The sequence below is a fragment of the Bacillus rossius genome, chromosome 8 (genome assembly GCF_032445375.1).
Source record: "Bacillus rossius redtenbacheri isolate Brsri chromosome 8, Brsri_v3, whole genome shotgun sequence".
Classification (NCBI taxonomy): Eukaryota; Metazoa; Arthropoda; class Insecta; order Phasmatodea; family Bacillidae; genus Bacillus; species Bacillus rossius.
Window position 1 is genome coordinate 31,954,401 of NC_086336.1, and position 26,568 is coordinate 31,980,968.

The 26,568-nt window shown below is 38.1% G+C and overlaps 1 protein-coding gene and 2 non-coding genes across 3 annotated transcripts in view; 2 read left to right on the top strand and 1 right to left on the bottom strand.

The window, feature by feature from the left end:
- The window catches only part of LOC134534707 (phenoloxidase-activating factor 3-like), a 115,295-nt gene that overhangs the window by 43,615 nt on the left and 45,112 nt on the right, over positions 1-26,568 (bottom strand). The window lies entirely within an intron of this gene.
- On the top strand, positions 19,618-19,689 carry Trnad-guc (transfer RNA aspartic acid (anticodon GUC)). The gene has a single exon. It is a non-coding gene; the product is annotated as a tRNA-Asp (tRNA).
- Trnad-guc (transfer RNA aspartic acid (anticodon GUC)) lies at positions 24,854-24,925 on the top strand. Its single transcript has one exon. It is a non-coding gene; the product is annotated as a tRNA-Asp (tRNA).

The following is a 26,568-nucleotide window of genomic DNA, read 5'->3' on the forward strand; positions in this document are numbered from 1 at the left end:
ACGGCCACTGGAGTCACGCGCCGTGTCACGTGTCGTACATTGACGTAAGACGTGCCACGCGTTCCTGGCCGGATTACAAGGGTCGTCGCTACCCCCCTCCCCACACCGTCATCCTCGGCGCCGTTACCTGTCGCTGGGCAGCCTGGGAAATTCCGCGGGCCTCCGCAGCGAATATACGCTGGTTTTCTCGAAGTTTCGAGGGTCGGGTCGGCGTAGGATGACGCGACTGGCCCCAACTGCGCTCGTCTGTTCTGGAAAGGGCGCCTCACACTATTTAACCCGCGAGGCCGGCCTCCGCGGCAGTTCCGAGCGGAGTTCCGAGCGAAGGGAAGTGCGACGGCGGCGACGGAGTGCGGCGAGAGAGTCCGCGACGGAGGTCCACGAGGGGTGCTGCGGCGAGAGTTGCGCCTGAGGTGCGGCCCAGCGAGGTGTGCGGTGTGTAAGAACTGGAGACACTGAGTGACTTGGGAAAAAAAAAACATTTCTAATTGCGAGAAATTTGTGATTAAGCATTTATGAGTAAGATTATTTATTATTTCTGTAAATATTAGTAATCAATAAAACTGTGTAATTAAAACTTAATTATGCTATTCTTATACGAAACCAGTAGTTTTCACCCACATTAATAAATCCTAACATGATATACTTTCCTTTTACGATGTCATTTTGTTTTTAAATCGAACGATAAAAAATTTGTGGTCTAAAAAGTGTTGAAACCATTATGGCGTCCTTTGGTTCCAATCTTTTTCTATCTCAAACAGGTAACATATTTCTGGAAGTAAAAGTTTTTTGTAATTCCAATAATTAATAATTAATAATAACTAATAATAATGATAATAATAATCTGTATTCTTGCCTTGATTACTATAACATCATTTTCCAGAAAAATAAGGTTTGATTACTAAATGTGCATTGAGGTTTAATTTAAAAAGTTAGTTGGAATCGGTGGTGTAGTCGTCAGCGTAAATTATTTACTAGCGTCTTCGACTTACGTCCTGGGTATTTCTTTCTTCATTATTTCTTGTCTTTACGTCTCGTCTAGACGAGGCCAATATGTATTGTTTTAAACAACGAACATTCTGCAGGGAAATTGCGGAGGAAAATGTCTACTATGGAAGTAGTTGGAAATAGGGGGTTCAAGCACAGGCGGAGGAGCCAGGAGCCCGCCATCTTGGATGACGTCATCGGCGGCCATCTTGGATGACGTCATCATGACCTTTGACCTTGACCTTTGACCTTGCTAATCTATGCTAATCTATGCCAATCTATGCCAATCTACGCTAATCTATGCCAATCTATGCCAATCTATGCTAATCTATGCCAATCTATGCTAATCCGTATGCTAATCTATGCTAATCTGTATGCTAATCCATGCTAATATGTATGCCAATCCATGCTAATCCATCCGCCATTTTGTATTTCTAGAAATTTCCACCAACTTCGAATCGTGACGTCACCGTTGCACTTTGTGTCACGGACGCCATCTTGGATTCGAATTTTTTTTTCGAACTTTTGAAATTCGATGTAAACATCAACCACCATCTTGTTTCGTCTGCTGGTGGCCGCCATCTTGTTTTCGTCTGCTGGTGGCTGCCATCTTGTGACGTCATATAGTTCTGTTGGTCGCCACCAGATAGCAGCAGGGATTATTTTATTTTTTTTCTTTAACTAAAATAATTTCAGTGCCGAGGCTGGGATTCGATCCATGGGACGTGAAAACGTCCAGGATGTCGTGGTTACGAGGCGGACACCTTGACCACTAGACCACGAGACCAATTGGGATATGGTGGAATAAATAATCTATATATGCCACGTACTGACGTCAAGTTTTATGATAAAAGGGGGGAGGGTGTCTTTGCCTTCCCAAATGCATGAAATTCAAATTATTATTATACCATCGCCATCTTTAATTCCAGCACAGACTACCAGATGGCGCCAAATTCAAAATATTAGTTAGGGAGTCGGCAGGCAGGTGTCGCATGCCGCCATCTGGGTTCTCAAGTTGGCTGGTAGATGTCGCTAGTATCGCGCGCCAAATTCAAAAATTAGTTGCCAGAGGCGCCGCCATCTTGGTTCTCAAGTTGGCTGGTAGATGGCGCCACCGTCACCATATTTTAGTTCATACAATCGATACCAGATGACGCCACCATCGCCATCTTTAGTTCCTAGTGTTGCTACCAGAGTGTGCCACCGTCGCCATCTTTAATTCTTAAAGTTACCGCCGGAGCGCGCCACCATCGCCATCTTTAATTCCTAAAGTCGCTACCGGATGGCACCACTGTCGGCCATCTTTAATTCAAGGTATTGTCGCCGGATGGTGCCAAGTTTGAATTTAAAAACCTACAAGTGTTATGCAATGTGTAACCAGTCGAGATAAGTTTGGAACCTGTAGCCATATTATTATTATTATTTATTAATGTATGTTTATTAAATATGATAGAGTATTTATAAAATATTGGTGTTGTGTAGAGTCTCTCTCTCTTCTTCTCGTAGTGGCAGACAGTTGTAGCAATTGTAGTCAGTTTGGAACCACTATACTACATCTCGACACTACTTAGAAATTATGCCTCCACTATTTTACCCGGACTTGGCACCGGGCAAGCATGGAACCAGAGGAGTAATGCAAGGGAATGGCTTTTCATTTGTTTGTAACAAACAAACCATACATCCGATTACATTATCCCAAGTATGCAGAGGGCTGCGGGATCGCTCCCTACTATCATCCATTTCGCTGTCGCTGGATGAAGCCATGATGATGAGAGCGTGGTTAGAAGCAGACTACCACGTTAGTGGAGCGATGCTGTGAGGCCCCAGAACTCGCTCGAAATATCCTGCACAACACATTCCAAAAACCCGGCGCAGCCTATGGTTGACGGCACAAACACCCTGAGTGGCTCTGCGTGTTTCCTCCTGCCCGAACACGCGCTGCTGTGAAAGCCTCTTCCCGAGCACAGACGTCACTCCCGCAGCAGACAATACAGGCGTATGCTACAGGAGCTAGAACAATTGAATAACCAAATATATTTAGACTACCCAACTTCATAAATGACATGAGACAATTCCTGTGCGATAATCATACTTTAAATGTTGTAATGTATGGAAATAAATACTCTCCACTCATTTTTCAAAAATCGACACTTAATTCGACATTCATATTCAAAATCAACACTCAATTAAACACTCATTCTCCATCTGCACCCGATACAGAACTAAGTTACAAAAATTAAGATACACCTCTTAATATCAACTGTTTAAATTTTATTAAATCATAAAATACAATTTATAAATATTCTTCATCCAACTAAACATTATTTTATTCTATATAACATCTACATCTTAGAGCATTAAGTATACTGTACATGTTTCTTTGATAACAGACAAATCTTTAATTTAATGATTGCATTTAATTTTTACAGTTAAATAATATTTTGAAAATTAAATGTTGACAAATTAATAACATGTCCAGCGGCCATATTGAAATTTTGTACTGTGATATAAATTTGAGGACAACGATCCTGAAGAAGCTAGTTGAATCATAGATCTCATCCAGTACCCGTGTACTGTGGTCAAAATGTCTTTTGATCCGTCTGCTGAGTATGCAGAGGTAACGTCTGGATTCCGTCGTGTGTTCTTCGTGACAGCTGATGGTCAGTTCCAGCTGGAGGTCTGCAACTTTGGTCATCACTGGGTGTCGAACTGTGACGAGGACAACCTAGATGTACGCAATCAAGCATGTAGTAAGGTCAACTGTGTTATATATCATATACGACCTGACAGTAAATTTCCCACAAGCTTAGACATACTTAAGGCTGCATCAGCAACCGAAACGTTACGTGTGCGTCCAGGACAAGCGTCAATGAAGTGTGAGTTGCGGCGTAGCACCGGCGCGGTTATCAGTTGGACGGAACAGTGTGACGGGCTTATTCACCACACCATTGAGGAAGAAAGTAATCAAGTATGGTGGGCTTCATGCAACTACCTGCAATGTAACCTACATAGTTTTAAGCCTCTGTACGAACCCGGTAGTTAGTACCACGTGACATCTATGAAATACATGCAAGAGAACCATTTTTGAAAAAAAAAAAAACGAAAGTGTTGCACAACAATAAAGTTGGTACAACTGTATGACATTGTTTCCGTCATAATCGTGAAACTAATTATTATAATATTAAATAAGACTCATGCGCCAACTGTATACAATGAACCACGTACCACCAGTATGCTCTGAGCCATACGCAGTTTACTTATGAAGTGGAATATTTTTTGTTTTAAAATTACAATGTTTATAACTCGAGAAATTTAATTTTAAAAGTTTTATAAATGGCTTGTTTTTAAAAAAATATTATTATTATTTGCAATCTGTGGTTGCACGAGTATATGTCGACTTTCTTGTAATAAAAATAATGAATGTATTTCTCGACTTTAATTTAAGTAAACCCCCAAAGTGTATAACTTCAAATTAATATTTATTCGTGTAAAAATCCCTAAAGCAAATAGTGCATGCTTTGAAACGCAGGTTGAGGTCAACGGTTCGGAGCAGCATGCCAGGCCAGCGACCGGACGGAAAAAGTATTTCCGGGGTAAGGAATTTTGTTGACTGCCTGTGGGAGACGGGTCAGTCTTAAGGTGGTTTCATGCGAGGTCCTTCGTAATGAACAGACCCAACAAATCCGAAATTAATTTTGTAATACGCATGTCTAAAGGAAGTTCAATAATGCATACCATTAGTTTATAATGTATGAAACTACTGGTATGCATTAATACTAAAAATTAAACCACTAAACATATAAAAAAAAATTAATGTTTTTAAAAATATATATTTATAAACAGTCATCATCTTTAGAACCTGTGTTGGAAACCAGTATAAATTTACTCGATTTTTTTTAAAAGCTAACACATCAAATGAACGTTCAGGTGTGAACCCACCCTAGTGACTCGTCCATGACCTCACTGACGTCACACACAGAAATCCTTTATATACTCGAGCGAGCGCAACTCCAACCATTTGTATCGTGCCTTCATGATCGAGTTCTACCAGTCCACTAGTCCACGTCTTCAGTTCACCGCTGAGGTAAGATGCCCGCTCCCCGTTTATAAAAGAAATATTAGTATAACAGTGCATTGTTCAGATCCATGTCACATTAATATTAAAGTATTGTCATTCGTGCATTTCATTAGTTGTGAAGTAACACTATTCGCGGCTGAAGATTAACGGCTTATAGTAATAACTAAATTCGTTTGCAACTACTTATTTATTTTACAAGAAGCAAAAGCAGTAGTTAAAAATAATCTATATTGTTAACGTCTGTACTGTGGCGTCAACAAGCATCTAGATTTTAAATTTAACTCAAAATTAAAAACATTTTGAATGTCTAGCAATCATTACGATGAGTCAGATTATTCGGCTCTAAAAATCTACAACCTTTCGATAACACTATAGGCATCGATCTGCATTCTATATTAGCTTATATATTCAGGTGCATTCAGATATTTTAAAATTGAAACATATTTCCTAAAAATAATTCATTAGCGAGAGTTAATTTCCTCTTTTTGCAAAAACCATGTATCTACTAGTTTTGTTACGATATATACCAACACACATCAAATCACGAGTGTCGTGGTGGCTAATATCTAAAAAACTTTACGGAGAATTACCGTCTCAAGAATAAGTAGAAGCACACTGGTGAAATCCAACACAAATCGTGCACGCTTATGCTTTATTCCTAACACGTCTGTAGGTTAGTTGTAAACTGTTTACATTGATCCCCTCTGCAACTCGTAGCTACAGTGTTGTGCTCCTATCTGGTAGACATGGCGCTCCGTAGTCTGGAGTGCGCGGTTCGATACCCATCTCGTCCAGTTTTATGTTATTACAAAAAAAAAGTTGTTCACTATGTCTATATATTGAAATCTTTCATAGTCACATTTACTGTATACGTTACGTCCAAGTGCAATTCTAGTATCGCATGCATTATTGTCTGCGAGCCATAATCTCGTAAGCAACCATGCTCAGTCCTCTTTCCCTGACTGAACCAAATGCCAGACATGCTCGGGGGGACCGATGACTTTATTTATTCTGACAAGCCACAAATTAAGATGTATTTATTTTAAATAATTATTTCCAATGTAACACTAGTAGGCTCATTATTAGTTTTTATAATTTATTGTGCATGTCCTTACACAGTTTTATTCTCTAGCATGAGTAATATGGATTTTCATACTTGTGTATTTTCACATAGAATAGTTATTTTCGTATTTATTAAACACATTTTTGACCATAGAATAGTTATTTTCGTATTTATTAAACACATTTTTGACTTGAGTGGTAGTTGACGTCTACATAATGTACTGTAATATCCTAGCGGCTTACATATATACCGCTGCTCTCAGGCATCGGTCCTATGCTATAGGGTACGGACAAGTCTTTGACCTCGCCTCAGCTGATGTAACCTGTAATTTTATCACGTCTCAACTGATGCATACGTAGTCTGTGTTAACGTCCTACTGCAGGCACGAGCCTTCAGTCCGCCACAGTCAGAAGCCTACACATACTTGTAAAAAGTATTACACTTGTGATTGTTATTTTATGTAGTGTCACATGCAGTTGTAGCCATGAAACCATTTACGATACCCTGGGAACAATGTAGGGACCACATTAGGAAGTAATATTTTTCTTGTTGTACTTATGCTGAAATCATATATCCTAAAGTGTCTGGCCACATACAGGAAAAGGACGCATAGTTGGCAGCACACTATGCTATGAGTAGCAATACATTAATTTATATAGATTATGTTTTTATTTTAAATATCAGTGTAAGTATGTCTAGTATTCCAGCAATAAAACAGCAGAGCTACTTCCTTTCATTATACGTAAATGCTCCCCTGACAGCATAGGGTGCTCGAGACATGTCGGGACACGACTCAGACTGTCATGAAGCGCGCGCCGCCTGTCTGAAGAGAGTGGTGTAAGAGAGGTGGGGGTGGGGGGAGGGGGGGGAGCTTCAACATACCTTCTGAAAGGTTTCCATTAGTGCTCTGACCCAGCGCAGAGCTACGTGAAATTATATATGCACTGCGAGTCCATTTCCTTACATCGCGCACGATATTACTGAGTCTCATACCTTATTAAATCATAAATATTATTTATATTTTTGTTAACTCGTTATTTACATTTGCTGCGTATTTCATTACAAATATATTCTTAATGAATAAAGTTTTTTCACGCACGATACCTAGCACTGTATCACGTAGCGGTAGACGGTCTGTTAGAGTCTCGTCGGCTAGTACACACATTTCCTACCAGTACAATTAATTATTATAAAGCTAGTGTGACCTGCTTATGTTTACACAGGAAATATTACAGCTTCAAACTGTTGACACATTTTTTTTTTGTCAAGTTCTCAGTAATACATAAAATTTTTTTTAACAAGTTGGTGGTCCTGCTTATACACTTTCATCTGTTTTTATGCAAGTGACTGCTGGTTATTCTTCGAAATAGTATTTTAACTAGTATTTCGTTGGTAGGTATCTACTTCTCCATCGAACCGCATCGAGGCTTCTCTGCAGGATCCGGAGCTGATAGCAAGAGATATAGCATCATCATCATCATCATCATCCACGTCTGCTGATATTTCAGTTAGTTCAGGGGTAGGCGCGATGGGTCCTAGTTGTCGCTTTTGCAAGAAGTTATTTACGGCCTGGAAAAATGCCTTACGTCATGAACGACAGTGTGCAGACGCACCTAACCTAGAAATGCACCTCTGCGAGAAATGCGGCACTACATTTGCTCGTTGGGGTAACCTACAGTGCCATTTGAAGATCTGTACCGGCACACATACATCTCGCAGCAAGCATTGTCGGTACTGCTACAGGCAGTTTACGAGGACCTTCGATGCTCGTAGGCATGAGGATTCCTGTACTGGAAACCAGGCTCGAGCAGTTAATGCTCTTTGTGATAAGTGCGGAAATGTTTTTGCCCGGCGCGACAATTTAGCAGCACACCGCTTGGTATGTCGTGGGTCTGCGGCGACGACTCCAGCTCTCCCGACTCGGTGCACAATGCTTGTGAGTGATGAGCAGCAAGCCTCTACTTCTAGAGCAGTTCAACCCATGGTGTTGCCTAATACCTCAACATCCCAGGCCACATCAACCATTGAGCCAGAAGATATTAATAATAATAATGATTTCGTTGAAGTGGCTCGTGCATTCAGTGGTAGTTTGCGCACCTTCGTAGCCGGGAACAATTTCGACCGTTCATTGGATATCTGTACATATCTTGAGACGATGGAGGATAGAATAGTTGCGCAGCTAACTGAGATTGTAGAGGCAACTGGGGCCGTAAAATTTAATATGTGGCTCGAGTGCAATTATGCAAAACCAGCACCATTCGACGTCAGCGACCAGCCAGAACCTTTGCTCATGTACTCGTCCTCCTCCTTACAGATGTTCAAAATACTATTTCGAACAGCTATAGCAACATCATCTACATTGTATAGAGGGATGTTGGGGGTCTTGAAGGCACGCAGGTCTGCACTGTCGTCGAATGGTGCTGGTTTTGCATAATTGCACTCGAGCCACATATTAAATTTTACGGCCCCAGTTGCCTCTACAATCTCAGTTAGCTGCGCAACTATTCTATCCTCCATCGTCTCAAGATATGTACAGATATCCAATGAACGGTCGAAATTGTTCCCGGCTACGAAGGTGCGCAAACTACCACTGAATGCACGAGCCACTTCAACGAAATCATTATTATTATTAATATCTTCTGGCTCAATGGTTGATGTGGCCTGGGATGTTGAGGTATTAGGCAACACCATGGGTTGAACTGCTCTAGAAGTAGAGGCTTGCTGCTCATCACTCACAAGCATTGTGCACCGAGTCGGGAGAGCTGGAGTCGTCGCCGCAGACCCACGACATACCAAGCGGTGTGCTGCTAAATTGTCGCGCCGGGCAAAAACATTTCCGCACTTATCACAAAGAGCATTAACTGCTCGAGCCTGGTTTCCAGTACAGGAATCCTCATGCCTACGAGCATCGAAGGTCCTCGTAAACTGCCTGTAGCAGTACCGACAATGCTTGCTGCGAGATGTATGTGTGCCGGTACAGATCTTCAAATGGCACTGTAGGTTACCCCAACGAGCAAATGTAGTGCCGCATTTCTCGCAGAGGTGCATTTCTAGGTTAGGTGCGTCTGCACACTGTCGTTCATGACGTAAGGCATTTTTCCAGGCCGTAAATAACTTCTTGCAAAAGCGACAACTAGGACCCATCGCGCCTACCCCTGAACTAACTGAAATATCAGCAGACGTGGATGATGATGATGATGATGATGCTATATCTCTTGCTATCAGCTCCGGATCCTGCAGAAAAGCCTCGATGCGGTTCGATGGAGAAGTAGATACCTACCAACGAAATACTAGTTAAAATACTATTTCGAAAAATAACCAGCAGTCACTTGCATAAAAACAGATGAAAGTGTATAAGCAGGACCACCAACTTGTTAAAAAAAATTTTATGTATTACTGAGAACTTGACAAAAAAAAAATGTGTCAACAGTTTGAAGCTGTAATATTTCCTGTGTAAACATAAGCAGGTCACACTAGCTTTATAATAATTAATTGTACTGGTAGGAAATGTGTGTACTAGCCGACGAGACTCTAACAGACCGTCTACCGCTACGTGATACAGTGCTAGGTATCGTGCGTGAAAAAACTTTATTCATTAAGAATATATTTGTAATGAAATACGCAGCAAATGTAAATAACGAGTTAACAAAAATATAAATAATATTTATGATTTAATAAGGTATGAGACTCAGTAATATCGTGCGCGATGTAAGGAAATGGACTCGCAGTGCATATATAATTTCACGTAGCTCTGCGCTGGGTCAGAGCACTAATGGAAACCTTTCAGAAGGTATGTTGAAGCTCCCCCCCTCCCCCCACCCCCACCTCTCTTACACCACTCTCTTCAGACAGGCGGCGCGCGCTTCATGACAGTCTGAGTCGTGTCCCGACATGTCTCGAGCACCCTATGCTGTCAGGGGAGCATTTACGTATAATGAAAGGAAGTAGCTCTGCTGTTTTATTGCTGGAATACTAGACATACTTACACTGATATTTAAAATAAAAACATAATCTATATAAATTAATGTATTGCTACTCATAGCATAGTGTGCTGCCAACTATGCGTCCTTTTCCTGTATGTGGCCAGACACTTTAGGATATATGATTTCAGCATAAGTACAACAAGAAAAATATTACTTCCTAATGTGGTCCCTACATTGTTCCCAGGGTATCGTAAATGGTTTCATGGCTACAACTGCATGTGACACTACATAAAATAACAATCACAAGTGTAATACTTTTTACAAGTATGTGTAGGCTTCTGACTGTGGCGGACTGAAGGCTCGTGCCTGCAGTAGGACGTTAACACAGACTACGTATGCATCAGTTGAGACGTGATAAAATTACAGGTTACATCAGCTGAGGCGAGGTCAAAGACTTGTCCGTACCCTATAGCATAGGACCGATGCCTGAGAGCAGCGGTATATATGTAAGCCGCTAGGATATTACAGTACATTATGTAGACGTCAACTACCACTCAAGTCAAAAATGTGTTTAATAAATACGAAAATAACTATTCTATGGTCAAAAATGTGTTTAATAAATACGAAAATAACTATTCTATGTGAAAATACACAAGTATGAAAATCCATATTACTCATGCTAGAGAATAAAACTGTGTAAGGACATGCACAATAAATTATAAAAACTAATAATGAGCCTACTAGTGTTACATTGGAAATAATTATTTAAAATAAATACATCTTAATTTGTGGCTTGTCAGAATAAATAAAGTCATCGGTCCCCCCGAGCATGTCTGGCATTTGGTTCAGTCAGGGAAAGAGGACTGAGCATGGTTGCTTACGAGATTATGGCTCGCAGACAATAATGCATGCGATACTAGAATTGCACTTGGACGTAACGTATACAGTAAATGTGACTATGAAAGATTTCAATATATAGACATAGTGAACAACTTTTTTTTTGTAATAACATAAAACTGGACGAGATGGGTATCGAACCGCGCACTCCAGACTACGGAGCGCCATGTCTACCAGATAGGAGCACAACACTGTAGCTACGAGTTGCAGAGGGGATCAATGTAAACAGTTTACAACTAACCTACAGACGTGTTAGGAATAAAGCATAAGCGTGCACGATTTGTGTTGGATTTCACCAGTGTGCTTCTACTTATTCTTGAGACGGTAATTCTCCGTAAAGTTTTTTAGATATTAGCCACCACGACACTCGTGATTTGATGTGTGTTGGTATATATCGTAACAAAACTAGTAGATACATGGTTTTTGCAAAAAGAGGAAATTAACTCTCGCTAATGAATTATTTTTAGGAAATATGTTTCAATTTTAAAATATCTGAATGCACCTGAATATATAAGCTAATATAGAATGCAGATCGATGCCTATAGTGTTATCGAAAGGTTGTAGATTTTTAGAGCCGAATAATCTGACTCATCGTAATGATTGCTAGACATTCAAAATGTTTTTAATTTTGAGTTAAATTTAAAATCTAGATGCTTGTTGACGCCACAGTACAGACGTTAACAATATAGATTATTTTTAACTACTGCTTTTGCTTCTTGTAAAATAAATAAGTAGTTGCAAACGAATTTAGTTATTACTATAAGCCGTTAATCTTCAGCCGCGAATAGTGTTACTTCACAACTAATGAAATGCACGAATGACAATACTTTAATATTAATGTGACATGGATCTGAACAATGCACTGTTATACTAATATTTCTTTTATAAACGGGGAGCGGGCATCTTACCTCAGCGGTGAACTGAAGACGTGGACTAGTGGACTGGTAGAACTCGATCATGAAGGCACGATACAAATGGTTGGAGTTGCGCTCGCTCGAGTATATAAAGGATTTCTGTGTGTGACGTCAGTGAGGTCATGGACGAGTCACTAGGGTGGGTTCACACCTGAACGTTCATTTGATGTGTTAGCTTTTAAAAAAAATCGAGTAAATTTATACTGGTTTCCAACACAGGTTCTAAAGATGATGACTGTTTATAAATATATATTTTTAAAAACATTAATTTTTTTTTATATGTTTAGTGGTTTAATTTTTAGTATTAATGCATACCAGTAGTTTCATACATTATAAACTAATGGTATGCATTATTGAACTTCCTTTAGACATGCGTATTACAAAATTAATTTCGGATTTGTTGGGTCTGTTCATTACGAAGGACCTCGCATGAAACCACCTTAAGACTGACCCGTCTCCCACAGGCAGTCAACAAAATTCCTTACCCCGGAAATACTTTTTCCGTCCGGTCGCTGGCCTGGCATGCTGCTCCGAACCGTTGACCTCAACCTGCGTTTCAAAGCATGCACTATTTGCTTTAGGGATTTTTACACGAATAAATATTAATTTGAAGTTATACACTTTGGGGGTTTACTTAAATTAAAGTCGAGAAATACATTCATTATTTTTATTACAAGAAAGTCGACATATACTCGTGCAACCACAGATTGCAAATAATAATAATATTTTTTTAAAAACAAGCCATTTATAAAACTTTTAAAATTAAATTTCTCGAGTTACAAACATTGTAATTTTAAAACAAAAAATATTCCACTTCATAAGTAAACTGCGTATGGCTCAGAGCATACTGGTGGTACGTGGTTCATTGTATACAGTTGGCGCATGAGTCTTATTTAATATTATAATAATTAGTTTCACGATTATGACGGAAACAATGTCATACAGTTGTACCAACTTTATTGTTGTGCAACACTTTCGTTTTTTTTTTCAAAAATGGTTCTCTTGCATGTATTTCATAGATGTCACGTGGTACTAACTACCGGGTTCGTACAGAGGCTTAAAACTATGTAGGTTACATTGCAGGTAGTTGCATGAAGCCCACCATACTTGATTACTTTCTTCCTCAATGGTGTGGTGAATAAGCCCGTCACACTGTTCCGTCCAACTGATAACCGCGCCGGTGCTACGCCGCAACTCACACTTCATTGACGCTTGTCCTGGACGCACACGTAACGTTTCGGTTGCTGATGCAGCCTTAAGTATGTCTAAGCTTGTGGGAAATTTACTGTCAGGTCGTATATGATATATAACACAGTTGACCTTACTACATGCTTGATTGCGTACATCTAGGTTGTCCTCGTCACAGTTCGACACCCAGTGATGACCAAAGTTGCAGACCTCCAGCTGGAACTGACCATCAGCTGTCACGAAGAACACACGACGGAATCCAGACGTTACCTCTGCATACTCAGCAGACGGATCAAAAGACATTTTGACCACAGTACACGGGTACTGGATGAGATCTATGATTCAACTAGCTTCTTCAGGATCGTTGTCCTCAAATTTATATCACAGTACAAAATTTCAATATGGCCGCTGGACATGTTATTAATTTGTCAACATTTAATTTTCAAAATATTATTTAACTGTAAAAATTAAATGCAATCATTAAATTAAAGATTTGTCTGTTATCAAAGAAACATGTACAGTATACTTAATGCTCTTAGATGTAGATGTTATATAGAATAAAATAATGTTTAGTTGGATGAAGAATATTTATAAATTGTATTTTATGATTTAATAAAATTTAAACAGTTGATATTAAGAGGTGTATCTTAATTTTTGTAACTTAGTTCTGTATCGGGTGCAGATGGAGAATGAGTGTTTAATTGAGTGTTGATTTTGAATATGAATGTCGAATTAAGTGTCGATTTTTGAAAAATGAGTGGAGAGTATTTATTTCCATACATTACAACATTTAAAGTATGATTATCGCACAGGAATTGTCTCATGTCATTTATGAAGTTGGGTAGTCTAAATATATTTGGTTATTCAATTGTTCTAGCTCCTGTAGCATACGCCTGTATTGTCTGCTGCGGGAGTGACGTCTGTGCTCGGGAAGAGGCTTTCACAGCAGCGCGTGTTCGGGCAGGAGGAAACACGCAGAGCCACTCAGGGTGTTTGTGCCGTCAACCATAGGCTGCGCCGGGTTTTTGGAATGTGTTGTGCAGGATATTTCGAGCGAGTTCTGGGGCCTCACAGCATCGCTCCACTAACGTGGTAGTCTGCTTCTAACCACGCTCTCATCATCATGGCTTCATCCAGCGACAGCGAAATGGATGATAGTAGGGAGCGATCCCGCAGCCCTCTGCATACTTGGGATAATGTAATCGGATGTATGGTTTGTTTGTTACAAACAAATGAAAAGCCATTCCCTTGCATTACTCCTCTGGTTCCATGCTTGCCCGGTGCCAAGTCCGGGTAAAATAGTGGAGGCATAATTTCTAAGTAGTGTCGAGATGTAGTATAGTGGTTCCAAACTGACTACAATTGCTACAACTGTCTGCCACTACGAGAAGAAGAGAGAGAGACTCTACACAACACCAATATTTTATAAATACTCTATCATATTTAATAAACATACATTAATAAATAATAATAATAATATGGCTACAGGTTCCAAACTTATCTCGACTGGTTACACATTGCATAACACTTGTAGGTTTTTAAATTCAAACTTGGCACCATCCGGCGACAATACCTTGAATTAAAGATGGCCGACAGTGGTGCCATCCGGTAGCGACTTTAGGAATTAAAGATGGCGATGGTGGCGCGCTCCGGCGGTAACTTTAAGAATTAAAGATGGCGACGGTGGCACACTCTGGTAGCAACACTAGGAACTAAAGATGGCGATGGTGGCGTCATCTGGTATCGATTGTATGAACTAAAATATGGTGACGGTGGCGCCATCTACCAGCCAACTTGAGAACCAAGATGGCGGCGCCTCTGGCAACTAATTTTTGAATTTGGCGCGCGATACTAGCGACATCTACCAGCCAACTTGAGAACCCAGATGGCGGCATGCGACACCTGCCTGCCGACTCCCTAACTAATATTTTGAATTTGGCGCCATCTGGTAGTCTGTGCTGGAATTAAAGATGGCGATGGTATAATAATAATTTGAATTTCATGCATTTGGGAAGGCAAAGACACCCTCCCCCCTTTTATCATAAAACTTGACGTCAGTACGTGGCATATATAGATTATTTATTCCACCATATCCCAATTGGTCTCGTGGTCTAGTGGTCAAGGTGTCCGCCTCGTAACCACGACATCCTGGACGTTTTCACGTCCCATGGATCGAATCCCAGCCTCGGCACTGAAATTATTTTAGTTAAAGAAAAAAAATAAAATAATCCCTGCTGCTATCTGGTGGCGACCAACAGAACTATATGACGTCACAAGATGGCTGCCTCCAGCAGACGAAAACAAGATGGCAGCCACCAGTAGACGAAAACAAGATGGCGGCCACCAGCAGACGAAACAAGATGGTGGTTGATGTTTACATCGAATTTCAAAAGTTCGAAAAAAAAATTCGAATCCAAGATGGCGTCCGTGACACAAAGTGCAACGGTGACGTCACGATTCGAAGTTGGTGGAAATTTCTAGAAATACAAAATGGCGGATGGATTAGCATGGATTGGCATACATATTATCATGGATTAGCATACAGATTAGCATAGATTAGCATACGGATTAGCATAGATTGGCATAGATTAGCATAGATTGGCATAGATTGGCATAGATTAGTGTAGATTGGCATAGATTGGCATAGATTAGCATAGATTAGCAAGGTCAAAGGTCAAGGTCAAAGGTCATGATGACGTCATCCAAGATGGCCGCCGATGACGTCATCCAAGATGGCCGCCGATGACGTCATCCAAGATGGCGGGCTCCTGGCTCCTCCGCCTGTGCTTGAACCCCCTATTTCCAACTACTTATGGACCATCACACGGAACCACTGTAGCATTTTCCTGGAGCGATAACAACAAACAATGGAAAACCGAAATCTAGATATCTGGAAATTAGTGATGGATCGAATCCCAAATTTTTCGAACTATAATCTCCAATCCGAATATACCTCTCGAGTGAGTATTTTAGGGCGGTATTCCAAGCCGTTCGGGTGAGGTAGCGAATATGCACTTCCCTGATGGAACACAACCGTAACATAACTCGCGGGCCGTATTCCAGAACGTGTCCGAACCGAATCTCAGCATGGAATCAAATCGGCAAAAGTTTCAATAAACGGTGCCTACGCGAGGCTAGAAATTGGATTCAACGCATTCTAGTGGACGTTCGGCAAACATCGATACAATTGTTACTGTAAAAATCCTAGAGATAGCGGAACCACAGCAAGAATTACATGGCGTTATTCTAATTTCTCAAGTACTTTTTAAGTACTTGAGTAAGTGTGAAAAATGTATTCCAGGATAGTTTCGCTATCACAACGTTTCATTTGGTACACCAATGGTACGTTCCCCGATGTTCACGAAAATGAATATACACGAGTTTATGGCGCAAGACGCGGGTCAGAAATCTGGACGAAATCAACGAAAAAGTATGCTCTATGGGCAACAGATATGTCACGGATAGGACACTGAAATCCGTTCCCTAAAATAAAGGACTGGCCACGTCCTATCGTGAATTAGGAATACGGTTAGGGTACAGGCGTAGCATGTCTAACACTAACCCTTATTTTTGTGTCTTGGAATACTGGCCCCAGTCTCAGTCAAAAAAAAAATGCACAAGAAATGAAAGAATTTAACTATGGCGTTGAGACATTCAACATTTCAAATGATTGTTTCACAACCTACGTTTCCAGAATGATAGCACATAATAATTTTATTTATATAATTACACGTTTAAAATACACTATACTGGGGAATGTTAACAGGATAGGAATGAAGGAAAAAATTGGCCTAGTAAACATTAGAATTTATCAGGGTTACAATTATAGGTAGATTAAAATAAAATACTACCTGTTGAGTCGTTACCATGGTGCGACTTCCAGAAAATAATTAAATAGTTTTTGTTTAATGGTTCATAAACCCCAAAACCATCGCCAACTCAAAATTTTGCGGACACGATAACTGCCGCAATTGTTCACAAATCTATTACAAACTGATACATAAAATCGGGTAGTGGAAAATCTCGATCGAGTTCGTTAAATGGCAATATACTACAAAAGGGGTAGAAAAGGGAAAGGTTTTTTGAAGAACAGGGAAATCGCTGCAACTTCCATAATAAGGAATATATCACATCCATTAAAAAAGTATTATAACTCTTAGGAGTAATACTAAAATCTTTTGTCTTGATAAATTTTTGATACGACCAACCATAATTGCAAGATTTTTGAAAAACGAAGGGTTGGAGGATAAAAAAATCATAACTCTCTTCATAAAAACAACATCGAATTTGTTCAGATTGTTTGTTAATTTTATAATTTTTATCTAAAACTTTTGTCTGAAACAATTTTTGATAAGTGTTATTGTTGCAGGGCGTTAAAAACATAAAAGGGGTAGAATAAAAATAATCATAACTTTCATACACTGTACACAATAATTACCGTTCTGTTTTATTGTAAAACCTTAAATTATTATCTAAATCATTCGTCTGAAATAATATTTTATACAAAAAACCATAACTGCAAGATGGATAAAGAGGGGTTAAAATACAAAAATAAATTAATAAATCTCTTAGTAGGCATGCCATTAAATCCGTTTACATTTTTAGAAAATCTTATAATTTTCACCTAAACATTTTGTCTGAAACATTTTTTGGAAATACAGACCATTACTGCAAGGGGTTGAAGGAACCTGGGGTTGAAATAAGAAAATAAAATGAATTTCCTTACCAATTATTTGGTCGAATTTATGTTAATTTTTGTCTCAATTTTTAAATATTGTTAAAAACTTTTGCATAAGTGAAATTTTATGTAAAAACCATTACTGCGTGTGGTGGAAATACATTACAAAAACGTAATTACAGTTTTTTAATTGTCATACTGTATAATCCGTTGTTATTTATTGTAAAATTCTTAAACCTTTTCTTAAACCATTGGTCGATACAATTTTCAATAAAACGAAGTATTCCCTTGAAAATTAAAAAAATATATATATAACTTCCTTGCTATCAAATTCATCGGAATTAAATTTAAACATCTTAATATTATCTTAAACATTAAGCAAAAAAAAATTATACGATTAGGTAAGTATTTGTGCAAGGTATGAAAAATATTGATGAAGGTAAAAAATATTTACATAACTACCTTAATAGGCTTAATATAAAACTTAAGTCATTCAATTTTGGACGCATTGAGTTAAAAATATTCATAATATATTCATTGGTTGGAATATGATAAAATAATTAATAATCTTTTTGACGTGATAACTTATTATAAATCTATGAACGCCGACTGCACGCACGAAAAAGCATGACTCATTGTCTAGTTCCGCCTGAGCGAGCGTGCAAGAACCGGCCAACCACCGTGCGAAATATCTCTTATAATATCAAACAGGTTAGGGCGGCCTATTTAACTAATTGTTCGTGATTATATTTAAACAAATTATTAAACTTAAATTTGCAAAAACTGTAAATAATATTTGAAAATTAAAAACTATGCAATTTTTCATTATCGTTTTCTTATGACGTTATCACGTAAAATAATCGTCCGTAAACCTACTTTACCGACAACCCCTTTTATAAATATAAATAAATGATTTCAGTTATAAATAGTAAAATATTAGGTACTTACCAGTGTTGTTAAGTAACGAATTACAAGTAATCGGATTACTTGTAACGATTACTTTTCAAGTAATTTATACTTGTAACGAATTACATTTAAAAAATGTAATTCGTACTTGTAATCGGAATACAAAACATTAATTGTAATCGATACATTAAGGTAATCGATACTTTATATTTACTTGCCGTTACTTTTATTCTCGGAACGTATAATGAATACAATTAAGAACAAGAAGATCATACACTTTTGTATTAGTAAAGTTTATATTTTTACGCTTGTAGTGCTACGATCGTATACACAACATATATAATCAAAAATGAAGAGCCAAAGTGACTTGCAGTGTCTCCAACATTACCCTATCCTAAAATCTGCATTTTTAAAATTTAACACATCGCTGCCGTCAAGTTGAGCGTCTTTTTAGTGTTGGTAAAGATGTTTTTGCCATCAAGAGAGGGAATCTATCTGATGAGAACTTTAAAATGCAATTGTTTTGTAAGGTCAATCCAAAATTTAAAGAGTGTTACTTTTATTACAGGTAGCTACTTGTATGAAGTATTTTGATGTTACTCAAACAAGTTTGTCCTCAAATATTATTCATTTAATTAAAGATAATTAATTTAATCATTACATGAAATCATTTTTTAAAAAACATATATGTATGTTTGTTAATGTAACAAAGTGTAAAAAAAAATTGAATCATAGGTCAGTTTTAAAATAGTAGCGGAAAGTAATTGTAATTGTAATTGTAATTTTACTGATTACTTCTATGCAAAGTAATTTTTACTTGTAATTAGTTACATTATCACCACAGTAATTGTAATTGAGCCCAATTACTTTTTCCGAGTACTTTTAACAACACTGGTACTTACATATTAAAATTAAAATATTTATAAAAATAAATATTACTAAATTAATTATAACTACAATATTTTAGAGTCATAAAGCATAAATCCTCGGTAGTATAGTGGTCAGTATCCCCGCCTGTCACGCGGGAGACCGGGGTTCGATTCCCCGCCGGGGAGATACAGTTTTTTGAATAGTTGCAAACATACAGTATTTTATGTACATTTATTTCTAAAAATGTTCCTGGAGTTTATAGAAGCTTCCAAAACATTTCTAAATCTATGTACGCCTGTAAGCCGAGCCGAAAGGGATGATATATTTTTTTATTTACTCTAATTTCTCTGATGTTTTCCTTAGAAACTTTTTCCTCGATTATAAATGCTTTGAATGCCAATAATTTGAAATTGTATGAAGTAGTATACGAATGGGGCTCCAACACCAGGGTCCAGAGTGAGGAGATGAGTGTACATGGTTTTGTGTGTGGTGCCGACCGCCATCTTGAATTATGACTTCAAAGCGGCCTCCTTTGATAAGTGTGTCCTTGACCTTTGACCTAGACCCTGGCCTTTAACCTCGGCCTCGACCCCGGCGACCATATTGGACCCGCCATCTTGGTTCCACCATCTATAAATCGAGCGCCCCACTCACTCTTAATTAAATTTTCTTCATGGCCGCCATTTTGATTTTTTTCTGTTCCATTTGAGGCTGCCATCTTGGATGCCGTCGACTTAGTTTCTGTTGTTCGTTACTAGAGAGTGCCAGCATCGCTCTTGATTTTTTTTCTGTTCCACTGGAGGCCGCCATATTGGATACCGTCGACTTTGTTTCTGTTGTTTGTTCCTAGAGAGTGCCAGCGTAGCTCTGTCTCATCACATAAGGTCGATGTTCCATTACCTACCATAGCTATTATGGTCCTAATCGACATGTTAAATTTAATTCTTTAATGCAAAATACATTTGGAAGCGTTTTGATTCGAACCATCGCAACTCTGTCTCTAGGTTGGAAAACATACGCCTTTAACCGCACAACCATCAAGACATTTACCAGACTGAGAATTAAATAAGGTTTATATAAAAAATAACATGCATATTTGACTTGTAATTTTTTATAATTTGAAGTAATAATAACATCCCCTGTTCGAGACAGCACCACGATCTAGTATTAAGACGTAACTGTTGCAATTATCGTTACGGTCGCCATCTTGAAAATCCGTAAATTTATTCTAGGAATTCCAAATAAAATTCCAAAAAAAAAATAAAAATATTTAAAAAATTGTCTACTTCAAATGTTTAGTTACTTAATTGTTTTCGGTCCTCGGTTCGATTTCCGGCGGGAGTAAACCAGTAATTTATTATATATTTAAAAAATTCTCAATAAAAAGTAATAAAAACATCTTACACCACACGCGACGTTCTGAATTATGTCACTACTTGTATCAAATATCGTGAAAAGCGCCATCTTGAAAATCTTTATTTATTACCCGATTTTAATGAAAAAAATTACAAAATTCACCAAAAAATAACATATTAGAATTCTGATTGATTAGGTCGATTCCCGTCCATGGTTCGAAACCGGTAAGAGCAAAAAATTAAAAAAAACGACAGATCCTTCCTCCACAGAAGCCACCTACAGACTAACCTACCACGATCAATAACAAGGTATATATCGTCAGCTGGTATGGCGTCATGTCCGCCATCTTGTCTTCGTCCACTGTAGACCACCATCTTGATTTCGTCTGCTAGAGTGTGCTGGCGACACGCTAGTATAATTTTCTATTTACCATACCGTATACCTCGACTGTTGGCATTAAAATTTGACCATGACCTTGATATTTGACTTTGAACTTGAAATTTGACTTTGTCCTTGACGACCATCATGGATCCAACATTTTATTTTCATTACATGCTACCAGCAGCTACCACATGCTAGAGGTCATTGCCACCATCTTGTTTTCATCTGCTGGATGACTCCATCTTGTGTGTACTCGTGTTATAGAGTACATTATCATCATACTTGTTTTATTGTTACCCGCTAGAGTGAAGTAATCATTTATTATTACTAAACTTCCCGCCATCTTGTAATTTGGGTGCCATCTTGGTAATTTGTAATTATTTAGCTAGAAATTCGGGAAAAAATCCAAAATTCGTCAAAATAAAATCACTCATTAAAGGAATGATTGATTATATCGATTCCTGTTCTTGGTTCGATCCTTCGGCGAAGCAAAAAATAATAATTTTATGTAAAAAAATAATAATTTTAATAGGCCCAAAATCAAATACTGCCATAATCCTATAAGCCATTACGACAGTCATCTTAGATATTTGTATTTTTTGACTTATAAATTCGGGAAAAATTCCAAAATTTACCTAAAAAATAACTCATTAATTTACATATTGAATCAATGGATTGCTGTCGTCTGTTTGCTTCTTGACCAGTGATAAGTGTAACTTAATGTTAAATAAATTTTATATTTTGGTTTCCATTACCTTTCGCGGAGTTTATCAATTATTCACTCTACGAAAAACAACTCAAGACAATATACGACAATGTTCGACGAATTAAATACGTTGCCGATAAGCCTAACATGAAAGTCTAGTTTTTGATACTTAAAATAACCTCTAAACCGTTCATGCACAAAGCCATCTATACATATAGACCAACCGTCTTCGGACCGCGAGGCCGGCTCATAAACAATGTCAGACGTATAGACCAGTTATTTCCGAACCTCACGACCTTATTCATCGTCAGCTATTTATATTCAATTAAACCTTCGTAACATGTTTTTAGGCTTACAAGAGGACCAAGAACCCCAACCAAAAAGGTAGTACATTTTAGAAGCACCATCAACAAAATGGCAGCACATTAGGAAGCTCCATCAACAAAAAGGAAGCACATTTTGGACGCACCGTTAATCAAAAGGAAGTACATTCTACAAAACGAAAGCTCATTTAAGGAAAAAGGAGGTACATTTTCACGTACATTATACGGTAGGATGCGATCGTCAATGTTAAGTTAGGATATAATGTCTCCATCAGTCTATGAATTCATCAGTTTTTAGTTCCATAAGTCATTGGCTTCAATAGTCATTGGCTCCATCAATCATTGACTCCGACAGTCTTTTGGCTCCAAAAATCATTGGTTCCAACAGTAATTGGCTCTAACTGCCTTTTGCTTCAACAGCTCCAATGATATTTGGCTAGAATGCTAAGAGTCTAAGAGACAATGAAGCTACAAGGCTACGAGTCAACAAGGATCTAGCTGGTTACGACTTATACATGGTTGCGAGACTACATGGCTAAAAGGCTGCGTGGCTACGAAACAACATGTCTATGAAGCTACAAGGATACAATTCTACTCGGCTCCAAAGCTTCAATTCTAGGAGTCTTCAAGACTCCTCCAAATGCTTTCGAGTCTACAAAGCTCCAACTACTCCAGCAGCATAATGTTATAAGATTACAAGACTACTTGTTATCGTAGCTACAAGTATACGAGGCTACTTGGCTACGTAGCTACAAGTTTACGAGGCTCCAAGTCATCATGACAACGTGACTACGAACCATGAGGTTACGACACTACGTGACTACGAGTCTTCAAGTTTACGAAACTGCGAGGCTACAGAGCTACGAAGCTTCCAGAACACAAGTTTACGAGACTGCGAGGATGCAGGACTACAAGTCTACATGAGTACATGACTACGAAGCTACAAGTCTACATGGCTCCAATTGCGACATCTGTCTTAGGCTGAATTTTTTCTTTGGCTCTAAATGCTCCAGTAGCATTATGTTATAACATTACAAGGCTACTTGGTTACGTAGGTACAAGTCTACTAGGCTCCAATTGCCGTATCTGTCTTTGACAGAATTTTCTCTTTTGCTCCAACTGCTCCAACAGCATATTCTTATAAGATTACAAGACTACTTGGTTACATAGCTACAAGTCTACGAGGCTCCAATGCATCATGACTACGTGACTACGAGTCATGTGGTTACGAGACTATGCGATTGTAAGTCTACATGGTTAAGTAATCGTGAGGCTTCAAGATTACGGCGCTTCCCGAACACAAGGTTTCGTTATTACGAGGCTACAGGACTACAAAGCTTGCCGAACACGTGGTTACGTGATTTCAAGGCTACTTGGTTACGTAGCTACTAGTCTACGAGATTCCAAGGCATCATGATTACGGAGCTTCCAGAACACAAGGTTACGAGACTGCGAAGCTACAGAGCTACGAAGCTTCCAGGACATGAGGCTACGTGGATACGAGAATACATGACTCTACTGACTACAATAGCACTATTCAGTGGTGAGAGTTAATTTATCTCATGCAAAATAACCTGTTTAGAGTATTGTCGTTTATTATCAACAGATGAAACCACATGTTGCTTACAGGTAAATATTATTTAGTTCTTTCATGTCGGATGCGGAATGCTCAATAACGATCGTTAAAGAAGGATGGCTTCTAGACACCAAGTAGAAGGAAATTCGTCTTGCATGTTAGTGCTTCACAGATGTCTCATGATATATTTTTGACTAAGTAATGGTTGACTATTTTTTTTAATTCTACCTGGTAAAAAAAATTGCAAGTGCTGAATTAGTAGCATAAATTCTCGAATTAAATGTAACTCGAAATAAAATGTCATAGCTCATTAGATAAAAAATCCTTCATGCAGAGAGCTGATTCTCAGAATAGACAGAAGCACTTGAAGAAACCTCAGGAATAATCAGGAGCACACGGAGAAAACCATCATCATATTGACTAGAATAATCAGGATTCAAACGTATTGACAAGAATAATCACGAGCACACGGAGAAAACCATCACACTTTTCTTTGATATCATAAAATAACAGAAAAATATATTTAATAAATAAACTAAAAATTAATTAATAAAAAATTTAAAATAAAATAAATATTACAAAAAATACATAAAATTCTGGCATGTACAAAAACTTTTCAACAATGAGAAGTCCACAAGCTAGCTGAATCTGTTAGAATCAAGCTAGGAGACTTCTATAATATAAAACAGGTTAAGGCAGCCTATTTAACTAATTGTTCGTGATTATATTTAAACAAATTATTAAACTTAAATTTGCAAAAACTGTAAATAATATTTGAAAATTAAAAACTATGCAATTTTTCATTATCGTTTTCTTATGACGTTATCACGTAAAATAATCGTCCGTAAACCTACTTTACCGACAACCCCTTTTATAAATAGAAATAAATGATTTCAGTTATAAATAGTAAAATATTAGGTACTTACATATTAAAATTAAAATATTTATAAAAATAAATATTACTAAATTAATTATAACTACAATATTTTAGAGTCATAAAGCATAAATCCTTGGTAGTATAGTGGTCAGTATCCCCGCCTGTCACGCGGGAGACCGGGGTTCGATTCCCCGCCGGGGAGGTACAGTTTTTTGAATAGTTGCAAACATACAGTATTTTATGTACATTTATTTCTAAAAATGTTCCTGGAGTTTATAGAAGCTTCCAAAACATTTCTAAATCTATGTACGCCTGTAAGCCGAGCCGAAAGGGATGATATATTTTTTTATTTACTCTAATTTCTCTGATGTTTTCCTTAGAAACTTTTTCCTCGATTATAAATGCTTTGAATGCCAATAATTTGAAATTGTATGAAGTAGTATACGAATGGGGCTCCAACACCAGGGTCCAGAGTGAGGAGATGAGTGTACATGGTTTTGTGTGTGGTGCCGACCGCCATCTTGAATTATGACTTCAAAGCGGCCTCCTTTGATAATTGTGTCCTTGACCTTTGACCTAGACCCTGGCCTTTAACCTCGGCCTCGACCCCGGCGACCATATTGGACCCGCCATCTTGGTTCCACCATCTATAAATCGAGCGCCCCACTCACTCTTAATGAAATTTTCTTCATGGCCGCCATTTTGATTTTTTTCTGTTCCATTTGAGGCTGCCATCTTGGATGCCGTCGACTTAGTTTCTGTTGTTCGTTACTAGAGAGTGCCAGCATCGCTCTTGATTTTTTTTCTGTTCCACTGGAGGCCGCCATATTGGATACCGTCGACTTTGTTTCTGTTGTTTGTTCCTAGAGAGTGCCAGCGTAGCTCTGTCTCATCACATAAGGTCGATGTTCCATTACCTACCATAGCTATTATGGTCCTAATCGACATGTTAAATTTAATTCTTTAATGCAAAATACATTTGGAAGCGTTTTGATTCGAACCATCGCAACTCTGTCTCTAGGTTGGAAAACATACGCCTTTAACCGCACAACCATCAAGACATTTACCAGACTGAGAATTAAATAAGGTTTATATAAAAAATAACATGCATATTTGACTTGTAATTTTTTATAATTTGAAGTAATAATAACATCCCCTGTTCGAGACAGCACCACGATCTAGTATTAAGACGTAACTGTTGCAATTATCGTTACGGTCGCCATCTTGAAAATCCGTAATTTTTATTCTAGGAATTCCAAATAAAATTCCAAAAAAAAAAATAAAAATATTTAAAAAATTGTCTACTTCAAATGTTTAGTTACTTAATTGTTTTCGGTCCTCGGTTCGATTTCCGGCGGGAGTAAACCAGTAATTTATTATATATTTAAAAAATTCTCAATAAAAAGTAATTAAAACATCTTACACCACACGCGACGTTCTGAATTATGTCACTACTTGTATCAAATATCGTGAAAAGCGCCATCTTGAAAATCTTTATTTATTACCCGATTTTAATGAAAAAAATTACCAAATTCACCAAAAAATAACATATTAGAATTCTGATTGATTAGGTCGATTCCCGTCCATGGTTCGAAACCGGTAAGAGCAAAAAATTAAAAAAAACGACAGATCCTTCCTCCACAGAAGCCACCTACAGACTAACCTACCACCATCAATAACAAGGTATATATCGTCAGCTGGTATGACGTCATGTCCGCCATCTTGTCTTCGTCCACTGTAGACCACCATCTTGATTTCGTCTGCTAGAGTGTGCTGGCGACACGCTAGTATAATTTTCTATTTACCATACCGTATACCTCGACTGTTGGCATTAAAATTTGACCA